This window comes from Nomascus leucogenys, chromosome 2 (assembly GCF_006542625.1).
Source record: "Nomascus leucogenys isolate Asia chromosome 2, Asia_NLE_v1, whole genome shotgun sequence".
Taxonomy (NCBI): domain Eukaryota; kingdom Metazoa; phylum Chordata; class Mammalia; order Primates; family Hylobatidae; genus Nomascus; species Nomascus leucogenys.
Window position 1 is genome coordinate 9,576,053 of NC_044382.1, and position 18,428 is coordinate 9,594,480.

At 45.4% G+C, this 18,428-nt stretch overlaps 1 protein-coding gene across 2 annotated transcripts in view; it reads left to right on the forward strand.

The window, feature by feature from the left end:
* The window catches only part of SLIT3 (slit guidance ligand 3), a 639,482-nt gene that overhangs the window by 192,871 nt on the left and 428,183 nt on the right, over positions 1-18,428 (forward strand). The window lies entirely within an intron of this gene.

Consider the following 18,428-nt stretch of genomic DNA (forward strand, 5'->3'; position numbering starts at 1 on the left):
ACTCCAGCATCCAAATGTCAGGGCCAGGACTTGAACCCAGGTTGCTTGACCCTGAAGGCTCTTCTCTTCCACTGTCTCCCACTGTCTGAGAATAATTGGTCCTTGCCTTCCATCTGGAGAACTTTTGACTTTTCATTTACTCTGCATGTTCATTGAGTAGCTACTGGGTGCTACTTTTGAGTAGCTACATTAAACCTGTATCAGATGCCTTGGGGCAAAAACAAGCGGGGCTCCTGCTTTTGGTGAGGAACTATGGTCTGGTATGCTGGGGGAAAGAGGTATGGATTGAAGCATTACATGTCTAAGGGGAAGTGACAGTCAAAATAAGTGTGAAGAATGAGCAGAACATCCTGCTGGTGATAGGAGAGCCCGGGAAGCATCTCAGCCTGATCATCGAGGTCAAGAAGACTTCTCTGAAGGAGTTCTCAAGCTGCAATTAAAAGGAAAAGAAAGTTAGCCAAACCTAGGGCATGAGGGGAGGCAGTTAGAACAGTAGTCTAGGCAGAGGACACAGCACAGGCCAAGGCCCTTATGTGGGAGAGACATTGGAAGAACTAAAAGAAGGCAAATTGGGCTGGAGCAAGAGAGCCAGGTGGTTGTTCTTACTGAAGCTGAAGTCGGGCAGCCAGACCCAAACAAGGAGAATTGAAAGGCTCCAAGCCTTCTACACATTCCCAGGCTCCCTGTGATCCCAGCACGGCCGGGGCCTCCCATTTGTCATTCTAAAAAGCCCTGCCATGCCTCCTCCCTGGGGCTGTCACCCCTTGGGAGAGGTTATCACCACACAGAAATCTAACCAATTGGCTCACCATGTTCAAAGCACAAAGCTTAGAATAATAATTTTTTTCAAGCCTTCAGGAATGTCAAACCCACATCTACTTGCAATGAAAGACCAGTGATATACAGCTCTTAGCTCCAGAGAGGTATGCAGACCACAGCTCTTATGAAATTAAATAAAGCTGAGAAATGCATCAGGGTCTATAAAATCAAGAGGGAAGCTTGATTTTCCACCCTGTCCACCTCTCCAACACCTTCACATTTGGGAATACAAGCTTGAGCTGGGAGAAGTGTGAGCCACAGGGATCTATGAAAAAGAGAGAGGGAGACAGACAGCCTCACTCATCTTTTCTGCTAGCAGCCAGGAGCAGGGTCCAGCCATATGGGCAGCCATGAGGAGGCAAGGACTGTGGAGCCGGCTCAGTGTTAATTAGAAGCAAAGGAAGGCCTGGCTGAAGTGGCTGCAAGGACGCCCAGCAGCGACCATTTCCTGCACAGGGCAGGCGGCCTTGGATTAAGGGCTGCCAGGTGCTGCCTCCTCTGACACGTTTGGCAGCATCTCACCTGCTCCTGCAGCTTGTCCCTAGATGCAGGTGACCTTGGAATGCTAAGCAAAGCTGCGTTTGGCTAAAGATTCTACGGGGTACTACTCTCTCCCCAGCTCTCTCTCTTTTGCAGGTTTGTCTGCAAAAACTGAAGGACTTTTGCTTTCTTTGAAGTTCAACATAAGGATGGGTGATATTTGGCCCACTGCTTTGACACAGGGTCATTTTGACGTGACCTAGAAATGAAGTTAGTAAATTATCAGTATCTGTTGTGATGCCTAGCAAGACGGGATACCTTTGTATGCTACAGGGAGACAGGGAGGAGATGCAGTATGTACAGTAGCATCAGGGCTGGGGAAGCTCAGAACTGAGACAAAGATTGAGGAGGATGTCAGAGATAGTGAAGCATTAGGGATGATGAGGGTTAGACTCAATACTGGTGAGTTTTTTAAAGAGTGTTTTGCATGTTGATACAATTTTGGCACTGGAATGATTGTAGCAAGATGGCCATGTCAAAATGACTCACTTTGCATTGGAGATACTAAGGAAGGGTTCACTTGACAGAAATGTCCATTGAGTTCCCTCATCTCTCCTCCCCTTTCATGCCTTTAGTACAGACCCTCATCACAAGCCACTCATACTATTTAACAGTGCCAGCACTAGTTGCTCTGTGGTCTCCCCTCCAAACTGCAGCCAGAGGCATTTTTCTCAAACACACCTGTTTAAAAAAGGACCCTTGGCTTGTGCATTCTGATCTCTGAATCCTGTTTTTGTTTTTCTTCAACTTTTAAGTTCCAGGGTTCATGTGCAGGATGCGCAGGTTTGTTACATAGGAAACATGTGCCATGGTGGTTTGCTGCATACATCAGCCCATCACCTAGGTATTAAGCCAGGCATTAATTAGCTATTCTTCCTGATGCTCTCATTCCCCCTGCCCCCCCAACAGTCTCCAGCGTGTGTTGTTTCCCCCCATGTGTCTATGTGCAGAAATACCATTTGACCCAGCAATCCCATTACTGGTTATATACCCAAAGAAATATAAATCATTCTATTATAAAGATACATGCACATGTATGTTCACTGCAGCACTATTCACAATAGCAAAGACATGGAATCAACCTAAATGCCCGTCAATGGTAGACTGGATAAAGAAATTGTGGCACATATACACCATGGAATACTATGCAGCCATAAAAAATGAATACGATGATGTCCTTTGCAGGGACATGCATGGAGCAGGAAGCCATATCCTCAGCAAACTAATGCAGCAACAGAAAACCAAACACTGCATGTTCTCACTTACAAGTGGGAGCTGAACAATGAGAACAGATGAATCCTGCTCTTTCTGCTTTCTCCTGCTCTGGAACACGTTGGTTTATCCAGGGATGGCCTCAGGGGATATTGTCTGGTGGGTGTGTCTAATCTGCACAGGCCTGATGCCCCTGAAGCTGCCTGCTACCCCAAAGGCAACTCCAACCTTGGTAACGCTTGGCGTGACTTCGGACAAGTGTGTTCTCACCACAGTCAGCATGGCCTGTCTGCATTTCTTTGCCTGAAAACTGCTTTTTCTATGAGGATAAAGATGGGGTGAGAAGTTGTACCTTGGGTATTTCCTTGGTTTAAAAGGAAAAAGAAAAGCCTTCTCGATCTGTGCAAGCATGTACATATATGTGCATTAGAATCATTAATAGTTCTTTGGAGAGAGGTTAAATTTATGTGCGGTTTAACCAAATGATGTGTCTCCAGGGGAAGGAGAGGGAAGCCATCCCCCACCCGCATTAAACAGCATTTGTGACGCATGGAAAAAATAAAAGAAACCCTGAATCCACGAGCCATGAGAAAACAAAGGGGAAATCGAAATTGTGGATCTGCCAGAAACCTGCCGTTCACAGAGCCCACAAATCACAGGCAAACAAAGGGAAATGGAAAGATTTGGTATTAAAAACCCATTCTTCCCTGAACCTGTGCCAGCATCTATAAAACAATTACATGTGATCGTACTTGAGGCTTTTCTGAGACACTAATTCTTCTCTTGACATGAAAATGGCACACATGTTTCTTTCAAAATGCCGTACCCTGGAAAGAAGGGGGAACGATTGGAAGGGCAGACCCAGAATGTGGGGCAGGTTAGCCCAGCTCCTAAAAACTGATAAATCTCTGTGGTTTTCTTTCTTTTCTCCCCCTGAGAGTTTTCTTTTGAGCTGCTGATTCCTGAATGGGGTGTGACAACCTTGTCTGGTTCCCAGGTGGATCCTTGGTTGCCAGGAGACTAGACATGGGGGCAAGTGGATCCACGAAGCGCCCTTCTCCAAAATACGAGAAAAAATCACCGAAGCTCATGACCAGGAGAAGATGATAAGGCTGGAGGCTTGGCCCAAGGTGGACTGAATGCCTGCACTCAGTTTCCAAGGAGAAAGCTGACCCGCCAATCCATTTGTTGACCCATAGTTCATCAATGCATTCAGTGGTTCTTTGACTTAAGATTAAATAGGACCCCTGTGTGAAATTGGCTGTTAGTTTTTAAAGCCTTTTCATTTTGACAGGTGAAAACCTCATCAGAATTACCCTATGCAAAGATGTCAGGAAAAATATACAAGAGGAAACTGGAAAATGTGATTGAGCTGAGCGTACGCTTCCTCTGCCCTGGAGTTCTACGTGGGCTTATTTATTTCTTGCCCGTTTGCTCTTCAGGCATTTTCCATCACTGAGGCTTAGATGTAAACATGCACAAAAGGCAGGTGATTCCATGGATGTTGGCTCCTTCCTGGCGTGGCTTCATGGGTGCACCTCTTGGCAAGGGACCCACCTTCAGATCAAATGTGGGGGTATTTCCAAACTGAGCTTTGAGGGGTGGAGCCCAGAGAAGGAGAAGTAAGAAGAAAAATAGGAGAATTAAGTGAGAAGCATGTTGTGGGCCAATTTCATCAGGGCTAATGTATCAGGCCCAGTATTGTTTTTGGAACCGGATTCAGGAGTAACAGGATCCCTGACAAGTTGTAGCCAGCCCTGGGAACGAGTGTCTCTGGAGTTCACAGACAGGTCTGGAGGAAACTCCAGCACAGAGCAGCGAGTGGCAGGGCCACTCGGCCCTGCATCCTGCCCCTGCCACCCATCAAGGGCTCGTTCTTTCCCTGGCCTTGCTGCCCTTCCCACTGGTGAGAGACGAGGTTGGGAGCTGAAGCTTCTGAGCAGGGTGGTGAGCCCCAGGCTGAGCAGGCCTGCCCTGGCCCGAGGGGTGAGCCCACATGGAGATGGGTGGGAGGGGGATGCCAGGCCATGTTTTCAGAAAGTTCCTGCGTTGCAGGCTGCAAGCAGTTCCACCCTGGACCTAGGAAAGTGGCAGACCCACCCACCTCCCAGTAACAGCATGCCCACCCTGGGGAAGGGGACTTTGAGACAGGGAACTTAATCCCTGCATTTTGCAAAGAGAAATAAAATATACCCAGAAGAAGAAAAGCCTCAGCCCAAGGGATAACTGGGGGACCTGACAGCCACTTGCTTTCAAAACTCACCAGGCAGAGTTGACTTTTCATTGCAGCCAGGAGCACAGCATATCGTCGTCTTAGTTTTTCTCACAGACTCTGAGGATCACCTGGGCTAGGGCTTTTCAAACCCTTTCTCAGAGGCTGGAGCTCCAGGACATTGTCTGGAAGAAGGAGCCTGAACCTCCACTTCAGATAAAACAGGCTTGACTTGTCTATTTTACACAGTGTGATACGTAAATAAAAATCCCACAGCTTGGGTCCAAAAGCAGTTTTCACTATTTCTGAGCTGTTTTGTGTTGAATATATTATCTAGCCATTCTTTTTGTGTGCTCTGGTTTCCACCTCTGTAAAATGGGAAGAATAATTAATAGTGCCTATCTCATAGGATTCCTGTGGAGTTTAAATGGGTTAATGCATGTACAATACCATGAGTACGGCCTGGACAAAGTAATCACTCAAAAAATGTCACCATGACTATTTATTAGTATTATGACTTTTATTATCATAGTCAAGTTTTAGGGAAGATTGAGTTTGAGGAAAAAATGGGGTTTCTTGAAGGTTAAAACAAGTTTAAAATCCAATGATTTTGAAGAGAGGTGACTTGTGATTTGTATGTCAGCTCAACTCAGCTACAGGGTGCTCAGGTATTTAGTCAGACATCATTCGAGTGCTTCTGTGAGGATGTTTCGGGATGAGATTAACATTTAAACCTGTAGACTGAGTAAAACATCTTGCTGTCTCCCTAATGTGGGAGATTTGGGATATTCCAGCCTTGAAAATCATGTGAGCCAATTCCTAATAATAAATCTCCCCCTTTCTCTCTTTCTCTAGCTACACACACAAACACACACACGCTTGTCCTCTGTATCCACAGGTTCCATATGCATGGTTTCAACCAACTGCAGATCAAAAATATTTGGGAAAAATAATACGATAATAAAAATAATACAAATTTTAAAATACATCTAATAAATATTTACATAGCATTTACATTGCATTAGGTATTATAAGTAATCTAGAGATGATTTAATATATGTGAGAGGATGTGCAGTGGTTACATGCAAATACTATACCATTTTATATGAAGGGCTTGAGCATTCATGGATTTCGGTGTCCTAGGGGTGGGTTCTGAAACCAGTGCCCCACAGGTACTGAGGGACGACTGTATATATATTCATGAATGTGGATATTTATAATCTAAAAATGTCTATGTTCTTTGAAAAATCAGGAGATTTGGCTGCAGTGGCCTCAAATTGGCTGGGAGTGATTCCAACTGTCCCCTTCAGTCGGGGGGTGTCCCCAGTCCTCATCCCCACCCCAACACACGTTTCCTTTTAGCCAGCTCCACACAGGCAGTGGTGTAACTTTCTGGGGACTACTGGGCAAATTGCCTGCCCTCCAGAATACAGGATTCATTCATGGAGTGAATATTCATTGGTAGGTGTCAGGGTCAAGGCGAATAGGACAGGGGTCACTTCACTCAAGAAACTCACATTCTGTTGGAAAAGCCAAATAAGTCTAAGAACTGTGGTGCTGAATGGTCAGTGCTGGGTAAGGCCAGGATCTCTGGGGTTATCCAGTCTGGAGTAGAGGGGATGTTTACAAAGCCCACTGAAAAGTAGAGAATCCTTAAGCTGAGTCTTGAAGGTTGTATAGAAAGTTAGACCGGCAGAGAAAAAGATGAAAGAAACTCTAAGCAGAGCAGAATAACATGTGCAAAGGCCCTGTGGTGAGGGTAGCCAGAGCATATTGCAAATAGTACCCAGGCATATTGTGGCACTCAGATATTGAGACCAGAGAGGGGTAGCGAGTGGCAGGATCATTAAGGATCATTTTTCTTGAAATTGAGTCAAGATTATTGGGGGATTCTTTTAGCAATGAAATGCTTAATATATTTCCATTTGAGTAAGTTCTTTCCGGCTTTGTTGTGGAGAATGAATTGAGGAGACAAGGTGTAGGCAAGGAGACCAAGGAGTCATGGAGGCAGATGGCTGAGCATTCATGGATCTCATGGAGTCGAAGATCTCCATTCTAGTAGTTAAAGCTTAGATTCCTATCGCACTGTTAGTGGGATAAGAATTTAATCTCTTAACACACTTCAATGTGAATGAGACTGGGGACCTATCCCAAGAGCAAGTTTCCATGGTGGGAGGTCTAGAGGGCACTAAGACATTGAAAACACACTTTACCTTTACCCATGTCCTGTCCTGTGAAGAGGAACCATTCAAGGGACCAGTAATGCCCTTGGGTGGGATGTTTGTGGGCTGTTCTGGACTAAATATTGTACAGCCAAAACCAAAGCCTTATTGCCTCCAGATGCCCACATTCATGGCTTTCTTCTTGGAAGATGACAGCCAAGTTTCTTTTACTCCCTAAGACCATCAAAGTGGAAACACTAATTTCAGCCTCCCATGGCACTCAGGACAAAATGAAATATGCTCAGTATTAACTCACTATTCTTTTGTCAAAGCAAATAAAACTCAAAATCAGCTAGGCAGGATGAGCCCAGGGAGGACTCCAATGGTCAACTTGCACTCTGACTCCCATGCTGGGCTACTTATTTTAAAAAAACAGAAAGACACTTTGAGAGGTAGCAACTAGCATTCTCTTGCCAGCAGGGTTTGTTGACACATGGGATTTTCCTGCATCAGCTTGTCATCTGCCAGTGACCCCAGAGAACCCTAATGAGTCAGCCTCTTAAACCGTGAGGTATCCCTGGTTCCTTTGGTGAAGATGGAGAGGATGGAGGTACTTGGAATTGGTCACAGGAACACTGGAGGATGGAACGACCCAGTGTCTGCTTGGCCTTCCCACCACCACAGACTTAGTATGGAGGCTCTGGGGCAGATGGTTACAGTAAGATTATGGATAATGCTTTTAGTGCGTTTGTGTCCCTCTTGTCCCCACCCCCCAGGATCTGAAGGAATGACTTAGCATTATTTTCACTGGCTGAAGCACCAATCTCTCCTGAGCCTAAGTGACAGCATGGACCCATATTCCTGACTCCTTTATTCTGGGAAACTCTTCACCTGCTTTCATTTACAAAGCATTTTCTTCCAGTCTTGCCTTTGTGCTATGACAATCCTGGGAAGTGGGTATCATTTTCCCCATTTGACTAATAGGTAAACGAAGCCTCATCTAGTTTGAAGGACTTGACCCAAGTTCACAAATCTTTCATGTGACTTTGCCAGGACTGATCCCAACTGTTAAGTCCAGGGCTTTTTGCTGTCCTCTCCTTCCCATCTGACTTGTGGTGTTTACCACTGTCTTCTTGAGCCTGAGGGGATTCCGTGTTCACCATTCTTCCTAGGCTCTTCTAGCTTTGGCCTGGATCCCTCATTCTGCTGGCTCTGCTGCAGGCTTGAACCTACCTGTTTGTACAGGCCGCACACTCTACTCTGTTTTCTCACTTACTCCCAGCATTAGCAGTGCCAGAGAGAGGCTTGGCAGGGTGATGAGATAAGTATAGGTGAAGCAGAACAAGGTGTTCCAAGCTAAAGGCCAGTCATCTCTCTGACATCTGCTCCCCAGGAAAGAAGCTGCTTTCTGGCTCATGGTCAGTCTGCTTTCGTTCGGATAAGCCCAGCAAGTGGGCCTGGATCTGCCTCTTCCAGCTGGCAGATGCCCTCCTTGCCTTCGGGGCACACCTTAGATGTTATCTTCTCCTCACAACATTGCCTGCCTTCTTGCCCTAATGCAGGGTTAGATGCCCCCCTCTGGGAGCACTTGTCACATTGTGTTACCATCCTCCCCTTACCTGACCACCTCACCAACTACACCATGAGCATACACTGAGGTCGTGACCAGCGTTCTGTGTCAGGATATGGCATGGTTAGGACTCGGATGAGCTGGGAAGGCAGACTGTCTGGATTTCAACCCCAGCCCCTAATAGCTGTGTGACTACTTACAGGCTGAATTGTCATATCTGTAAGATAGGACTAATAATCATTTCTAATCAAAAGGTTATGAGAATAAAATGGCATAAAATCTAGAAAACAGTCAGCGCTGTGAAGGGCACACAGTAGTTGCTAAACATGTGTTAGTGATTGTTTTTGCATCCCCAGTGTCTAGCACATGGAAGGGAAGGAACAGGAGCTAGGAGGAAGGAAGTATTCATTGAATTAAGGAATGATGAACAATTGAATGGATGATGAACAAGTCACACAAGCATGAGGATAAGAACAGCCCTCAGAGATACCCTGAGACCATCCTGCCAGGTTTGTATGTCAAGGCCACTGTCTTGGGGGCTTCTGTGCCTGCAAATCACCTATTTCATGCTAACACAAACCGTAGCCTGAGAGGCATATTCCTTGCTGAGCAGAGAATTTCCTCAGGTTGTTTTATCCCTCCAGAAACAAGGAAAGGGATAGGTCAGAAGAAGATGAGATGAGAGAACACTGGGAAGAGGGGCTGGGGTAGGGAAGATGCTTGCTTTAAATCCTCAAGGGAATTTCTGGAAGGTCAAGCAGAGGCGGTAGATATAGCCACTAGTAGCCACCAGGCAACTAGGAGCAGGCTGTGAGCTTTTGTGCTGCTGGAAGGGTGCAGGCATCTGAGATCTGACCTAGGATCTCAGTGTTTCGGCCTTTTTCTGCCGGCCCAGGTGTGTGACCCTCCTACCCTCTGGAATGTGGCTGTGCTGGAGATGTAATCAGTAGAATTCCTCCGGCTTCTCAAGCAATGCTCCTTTGGGAGAGAAAAGTACAAAGAGGTTGGAAAAATGTGAATCCTGCTTCTTGCAGCTGAACAATCGTCCCATTGTAATGACTGTGTCCAGTAAAGGAGACGTGTGATCAAATGACATCTTCATCAGAAACCATCTACACTTAACCCTCCTATCATTTGACACAATTGTAGGTGGGCACATCAATGTCATCCACTTCATCCACTTTTGCTCTTGTGTGTGTTTGCTGAGCTATTTCATGTCTAATAACCTGTACAGGACATCTCTCTTTCTGGAACTGTCAGAGCTGTGAACACTAGCGTCATGCAATGTGTGGCATAGATGGAGATCCCACTGATAAAATGGAGTGCTCTGTGCATCCCAGCATTTGTTCAGATTCTAGCTTAAGGCTATAAAAATCATCTCTCCTTAGGCTGTGGGCTTGGGAGCAAAAACCTTCTGCATCTACTAAGAGCGGATTCACATCTAGGCCAAAAATGTGCTTATGATTGTGCATAGTTACCGGTTGCATGTATACTGTGTGTGTACACACACGTGTGTGATTTGGGTGTGGGGTGTCCACATTAAAAGGGATGAGGTTCTTTTTATAGAAAGACCCTTGGTCATTTGGCTCCATAGAAAGAGAAGTTCTTCCTGGAGTAATTCGTGACTGAATAATTAACTCTAAGACATGAAACCCCATGTGTGAGAAGAAGCCTGCTTTCCAAAAAAAATCAAGCCGGGGCCCAGGGATACCCACTGGGAAGGCCCAGGCAGCTTGCCTGGGGTCAGAGTTTCTCTTTGCTCTGGGCATCCTTTCTGACAGGTTTTCCCCAAATGAGGGAAAAGCACTTGTCAAGTATATTTTAAAAATTTTTAAAAAGAACATTTTGAATGGCCCCTGCTTCAGGCTCCCTGGGGGTTCCCCACTTATATTTTTAAAAGCTCAGGCCTTGGCAGGTCTCGGCTTTTCGGTTGGCATGAAACGGACTGGAAAATGCCCTTGATCCTCCAAATTGTGCCTGGGGAGCAGGGTTTGGACCTAACAAAGGGCAGATGAGGAGCAGCATCTGGGACCTTTTGCGGGGCGGTGGGGGGCTGCAGAGCAAGCTCCAAGGCACCAGTGTCAACCTGACAGCTCTCCTGCTACTGCTGCTGCGCCTGACTGCTTCCTCCACTGGCCCCCTATGGCCAGAAATGTCTGTGGCTGCTAAGCTGACATCATCCTGTAACTACTCTTCGTAGAATAAACATCTCTCTGGTAGTCTGCCTTTGATAGTTTTAACAGTTCCTCAGACTGTCCCAAAAAGGTGAAAGCATATTGGATAAATACAATTTTGAAAATGCATCTACATTTCACAGTGGGATTCTTTTTTCTCTCCTTTCTCCCTCCTTCCCTTTCTTCCTTCTTCCCTTCTCTCTTCTACCTTCTACCTTTCTTCCTCCCTTTTTCCTTCCTTCCTCTCCCATTTCCTCTCCTTTTCCTCCTCCCCATTTATCTACCCACCCATCTATCAATCTATCCATCTTCCTTTCATACTTTTGTGGGTAAAACACAAGCAAACTGTAATACCACATCTCACACTTAATGGACTAAGTGGGGAAGAAAAGTGAGGATTTCTAGGCAGGGAGAGGAGTTCTAAGTTACAGCTTCTTGGCCCTATAGGCAGGGAACGGTGCACGTTTCAGGTAGAGACAGCAAATGGTAATGTTTCAACACTGAATAGGTTCCCAGCCTCGTGGGTCCTAACAAGGAATCTTAACCCGAGGTTCATGGGTGGCACTCAGGAGCTCTGTTACCTGAAATTGCAGACAAACTATCTATGCATATTCCTGGGGAAATGGTCCACGAGAACCATCTAAAAACCATTGTTGTTACAACCACCGGGAACTTAAATGATGGACTAGCTGTCTTTTGACCTGTCTGCTCTCTACCTCTTCTCCCTTTAACAGTAGGACGACATTGTAATATAGTGGTTAAAAATGCAGGCATGGAGTCACGCTACCTGGGAAGGAATCTCAGCTCCACTCATTACCAGCTGTGTGACCTTAAATATTTAATATCACTGAGTTTCAATTGACTCAGTGGGAATATGGATTCTACTACTACATAGGAATGTTGAATGGACTAAATGAGATCATGCCCATAGCGATGGGCTACATCTCACTGGCTCAGTATATATCAGTAGCCATTGGTGCTGTGGTGTCATACCCTAGATCCATCCCTAATCCATAAAACATAGATGTACTTGTTGGAAGGTATACTCTAAGCCAAAGGACAGCAAACTATGACTTTGGGCCAAATTCTGTCCAATGGCTATTTTGTAAATAAAATTTTATTAAGTTACAGCCACACCCACTCATTTACATATCTATGGCTGCTTTTCAGGTACAAGGGCAGAATCCAGTAGTTGTGAAAGAGACCTTAAGACTTGCAGAGCCTAAAATACTTACTATCTGGCCCTTTACAGAAAAACATTTGCTAACCCCTGCTCCAAACAATTGGAAAACAATAAATCATATATAATCTACCTTGGAGACACACACAGGTACACAAGGAGTCATAGACAAGGATATTTATAGCATCATTATTTTACTCTCAAATAGCTGGAAACAATCTAAATGTCAATCACAAGAGAATGCTATCCTTACACTGTGGCAGTGGAGAAGAATGCATTCTATGTACATTGAGTAATGTGGAAAAATTTCCAGTAAGGATTGTTGAGTGAAAAAGGCAAAGATGTTACCGTTTGTGTAAAATGTGCAAAACATATTGTATATTTTCTCACAGTGCATATGTAGTTATGCAAATGCATAGAAGGGATGCTGGAAAAATATGCAATGGACAGATAATACTTGTCTTGCCTTGAGGGAGGAATGGAGCTTAGAGGTTTTTGTCAATAGAGACTTCAGCCCTATCTGCAGTACTTTTACAGAATGCATTATGATCAGGAGAATGCATTCATGTACTTATGTAATTAAAATTGTTTTAAAAAGTATTGTTTGTAAAATGTAAGATACTTGAGAAGATGGTTGAAGAATGGGTGTAATTCTGCTAGGCTTCCGTGATGGGGTAGGAACGTGATGTCAAGGAACCACAAGTGCCAATCAATGGTGGGCTGGAAAGGCAGTGAGGCCACTTGACAGTGAGGACACAGATTGGTATGGCCCCCTGAAGGCAGGAGAAGGTAATGCATGGGAGGGAAGTCATTTTTCACAGTAGAGGGCCCCCTGGGGACTTAAAGTGTTACACCTGATGCCACAGTGAGCCACTCCAGAGAGAGATGGCAGGTGGGAAGTACATGGATGCTTACACGAAGGCTGGACAGAGCCCCAGCCTCCGTCTGGCCTGCCAGACTCAGGGGAGGAGGCTTATACTCTTCTCAATACCCTCATACCTTAGTTTTAATTTCTTCAGAGTATGTCCTAACAGGAGGGGACCAGAGAACTTGTTATGCTTCTCAGGGCTTCCTAAAACTGACTAGGCAATTGGATTTGGATTTTTTCATTGGGGGGGAAATGCCTGCTTCTAAAATAGCTGCCATAACACGTACAAGTGCCAGTCAGATGTGGTTTTTGGTGCAAGATGACTCTGCATTCATATTTTTAACATTAGGCAATCAGTTCAGATGGAAGAGAATTTACATGTGCTTCCCGGGATGAGCAGTAGTTATACAATGAATAAGAAGAAACTAAATGGCTAGATCAGGGGATTTTGATTGAAACAAGGGTTTGCCTTGGTAGGAATACTTGGCAGAAATGGGAAGTAGGGCAGGGAGATAAAGTTTCAAAACTACAGAGATTATTTTCAAATTTCATGTATTTGACTAGCTGTTAGGGAAGCAGTCATTTGATGTCCTCCTCCTGGTCCCTGTGGTTTAAGGTGGTGCCAGTGAGTCATGAGCCATCCTGGGTCCTCCTCAGGCAGGGGTGGGCCAGCAAGCTCTCTCTATGAAGTGCCAGATACTAAATATTGTAGGTTTTGCAGGACATGTGGTCTCTGTCACAGCCACTCAGCTCTACTGTTGTGATGTCAATGCAACTGTAGACAGTAAATAAATGAATGGAAATGGTTGTGTTCTAATAAAGCTTTATTTACAAAGCAGTGGCAGGTTAGGGCCACAGTTTGCCGACTTCTGTCCTAAAGCAATGATTCTTCACACCTTGGTGTGTCAGCACTCTACTCTGCCCACAGGAAATTTGTAGTACATTTGGAGGGGGCATAGTGAGTGGATAAGGGCTGTAATTTTTTTTTTTTTTTTTTTGAGACCGAGTCTTGCTCTGTTGCCCCTGCTGGAGCGCAGTGATGCAATCTGGGCTTACTGCAACCTCCGTCTCCTGGGCTCAAGCTATTCTCCTGCCTCAGCCTCCCGAGTAGCTAGGACTACAGGTGTGCACCACCATGTCTGGCTAATTTTTTGTATTTTTAGTAGAGATGGGGTTTCACTCTGTTGGCCAGGCTGGTCTCAAACTCCTGACCTCAGGTGATCCACCTGCCTTGGCCTCCCAAAGTGCTGGGATTACAGGCGTGAGCCAATGCACCTGGCCGGGGCTATAGCTTTGAAAAACAATTTGGGTTGGAATTCTGGCTCAAAGTCATTATTAGCACCGTGACCTTAGACAAGTCGTTTAACTTCATGAGCCTCTGTTTCCTCATCTGTAAAATAGGAATAGTAATGACCTCATTAGGATCTTACGAATATTAAGTTAAATTAACAAAAAGAATACAGGGTGCAGATTTACTGGACTCAAATCCTGGCTCCAACATTTATTAGCTGTGTGATCTTGGACCAATTTCTTTATATTTTTCAGTTCCATCATCTATAAATGGGATTAACATTCATTCCTACTTCGTAGTGTTGTTAGGACCATGATGTGAGTCCACAGATAGGAAAGGCTTAGAACAGTACCAGGAACATAGTATACTCTTAATAAACATTACGTAAGGAGAAAGGTATTACTTCTATTTAGATATTGCTTCCATTCTTAGTACTTTTTAAAAAATAATTTTTACTTGAAATAAAAATTCATAAGGCCTGTTCAAGGCCATCCTTATTAAGATCACACTTGAACATTTATATTGCAATTGTGATCAATTGATCACACGATCAATTGTATATTATTTTAGAGAGTGAGGAATGGATGGAGCATCAGCTTATAATCAATAGCCTGACTTACATCTGGCACAACTAATGGGGGATGCAAATAAATTCTAACAATAATATATTACTTATTATAAAAACAAAGACTATAAACCCATGAGCTACTCTACTGTAAAACTCTGCTTCCCATAAGTTGGGGCAGGAAGGGTTGTGAGGATCTGCAGAGAAATCTGAGAACATTTTCAGGAATGATCAACTCAACCCCACAGCACAAGTCAGACCTGGGCCAATCAGCTTCTGTCTCCCACCCCCACCCCCAAGCCCCTGCCCCAGGACCTCACTGGGTTCTTTTGAATATTAAGTTAAATTAACAAAAAGAATACAAGGTGTAGATTTACTGGACTCAAATCCTGGCTCCAGTTTGCCCAGTTATAATCAGTTCCAGAATTTTGCTGGACCTTTTGGGAGAAAAGGGTTTTCTTTAACCTACAATAATCGCTAAACTGGTAGGGTATAATCCTGGAGAAGCCGGAAACCAGGTCATGACTAGAACCCACCTAAGAATGAAACCAGTAAAGAGGAAGCAAGAGAGGTGAATTCTTGATAATACTTACCTCACCAGATCCGGCTGTACCTGGGTCCTGTTAACCCTCATAATTTGCAGTTATAAATAAATTCCCATTGTTCTTAAATCAGTTTCTGTCACTTGCCCTTAAAGAGGCCTAATAAATATATCCAACCTATTGTTTTGTGACAGAAATAAAAAACATTGAAAACCATTTTCCAGAACTCCGCCCTGGATAAAACACAGCAAGCTCTCTGCACTTCCTCCATCCACTTAGAAATAAGCCGCTACACACTCTGTTATCAGGTCAGCATAATAGTTCTATGCCCGTGCTAGCTGATGTAGATGGCAAATTGATGTATAAAAAATGAATCAGGAAGGTGTCAGAATTGCCGGAGATCTGAAGAATTGGGCTCAGGACAGGGATGAGAAGAAAGGAAGCAGGTACACCGAGACCACAAAGGGACAGGATGGAGAGAAGGACACTGCCACCACTGGTGCTGGCCCTGAATGTGGACAACTCACTCTGGCACTTCTGCCCCAGAAATGGACTGCGCTGCCATCTCTGCAAGAATTGTGCGTGCTGACAGACACTGCTTTTTCATCAAAAGCTCCAGATTCAAAATCTCAGGCTAGTGTGTCTGATTGGCTTGAGCCTAGGTCCCACGCCTGCACCCTGACTACGGAGGCAACAGGGAAAGTGAGGACCTGACCATTTTGGTTTCTGGAGTGGAAGGTAGACTACAACTCCCACTGAGACTTGGGTAGCAAGAAATAAAAATGGAATGGGATGGAATACAATGGAATGGAATAGAACAGAACAGAATAGAATGGCACATCTCCACTATGGTCCATAGGACCTTTCCCAGAAACACTGCCACTCCTCGTGGCCATTTACTCACCATCCCTGGTCTCTAGCAATGGCCACAGCTCCTCTCCTTCACTCTGTGGGTCAATATGAATCTGATTTGACCAACCCTGACTACCTCTGGGTCTTTTTTTTGAAACAGAGTTTCACTCTTGTCGCCTAGGCAATGGCACGATCTCAGCTCACTGCAACCTCCAACTCTCGGGTTTAAACAATTCTCCTGCCTCAGCCTCCCAAGTAGCTGGGATTATAGCTGCCCGCCACCACACCTGGCTAATTTGTGTATTTTTTAGTAGAGATGGGGTGTCACCATGTTGGCCAGGCTGGTCTCGAACTTCCAACCTCAGGTGATCCGCCTGCCTCGGCCTCCCAAAGAGCTGGGATTATAGGCATGAGCCACCGCGCCCACCCTGAGTCGTTTTTTCTGGGCCTCTCAGTGATTTCTGGGACACGTTACCATCCCAGGCTGTCAACCTTGGGCAGTGTGATTTCCAGAAGGACCTTGGCCCAGCCCATGCCATCTGTGAGTAGACTCTAAATATGTTCAGAGCACTGGGTGATAACTGATTATCAGGCCGGTCCAGCTTCGCTGCAAGGCTTTGCACACGTCTGCTTGCACTGTGGGGAGAAGGAGAGCCAGGGAAGGAGCAGCCGGAGGAAACCACGAGCCCCATCAAGCCTGCCCTCCTTGTCATTTCCCTATGGTCTCCCTGGAAACTAATCTCATTCCTCTTGACGACTGCACAGTGAGGCTGCTTGCTTCAGTGATTGTCAAGGTAGCTTATCCTTTCGTTAATTAACTACTCAGAAAAATGCTGTACAACAGTGTGCTGTTTAGCTTCCAGCTTGTTAACATGGGGGACTCCAGAGGAACTTTGACCTGGCCCATGGCCGTGAGTTGCATGACTCGGGAGAAAAGCAGGATGGAAGAGGTGTCTTTTTCTCCATGGCTCCCCCTTATTGTCAGGAATTACAGGTCGAATGGGTAGGAAGAATGGGACCAACCATGCCATTGGAAACACTGCATTTTCTGCCACCTAAAGCAAGAATGCGTCCTTTACAGGGCCTTGGGAGGTAAGGGCTGGCTTATAGGGTAGGAAGATGGCCGTGTAGAGTCTGCCTAGAAATATTAGAATGTGTTAACTTCTTCATTTGAGCAATATGAAGAAATAGGAGATCAAAGGTAAGGTGTGACTTAAAACCTAAAGTCAAGTTAATATTTATTTGTCATCCATTATATACCTGTCACAATGTTGAGAACTAGGGCACTCTCTCTCCAAGATCTAATTCTGCCCTCAAGGAGGTCAGCCTGGTAGGACAGATAAGACGGTGCAATACGCTGCTTCAGCATGAAAGGGCAATGGGCACAGGACAGAAGCCAGGGATGCTGTTTTGGGAATACAGTGTACAAACTTGTAGCTTACGATAACAGTCATGTATTCTTTCACAGTTCTGGAGGCCAGACTTCTGAAATCAAGATGTGGACAGGGCTGTCCTCCCTCTGGAGGCTCTACCAGAGAACTTGTTCCCCGTCTCCTCCAGCTTCTGGCAGCTGCCAGCATTCCTTGGCTTGCGGTGGCATCACCTCCATCCCGCCTCTGTCTTGTCTTCACATGGCCTTTTCTTCTGTGTGTCTGTCTATAAAGCCCATCCAGAAAACCCAGCTTCAGTCTCTCTTTTCAAGATCCTTAACACGTCTTAGTCCCATCTTTTGTCATATAAGATAATATTCAGAGGGTTGAGGGATTAAGAAGTGAACGTTTTTGGGAGGCCATCATTCAGCCTACAAAGGCCCCTATTCCAGCCCAAGGTGGGGTGGGAAAGGCTTCCTGGAGGACAAGGCCTGCTGATCCTGGCCCTGTTTGCCTCAGACCCATTCTTCTTTCTTTTTCTGCTCTGCTCTGTGACTCCATGGGGTTGTTGATCTCTGCAGGCTGCAGTTCCCAGGCTTACATGTCAGCTGGCTTCCATCCAGGCCCTGACAAGGAGAGTCATTCATGGGAGACTGGTGGTGGAGGCACTGGGAGGGAGAAGCAGAGTATCATTATTACTATTATTTCTCCTCCTTCTCTGCTTTCTTTTCCTCCCTCCTCCCCTTCACCCTCTTCTTTGGTTTGCCAGCCTCTCTGAAAATGGCTGTGTCACCTTGGTATTTTCATTTCCTGCCAGACAGTCCCCTGGGCTCTGTAACATCATCCGTTCCCTTTATCCCTCTAGCGTACAGGTAGGAACGGCTCCCTGCTGTTGCTTACCTATGGGTTGTCTCAGCATTCTGGGTTGGGCTCTCAGTTCTCTTGTTACCTGCATACACAACTCCCCTGCATTAAATCCTCTCTGTAGGAAATACCTGAAGTGGTTTTGATTCTCTTGGTAGGACCCTGAATGATGCCAAGTCCAAGCTGAGATTCAAGGATGTAGCCTAG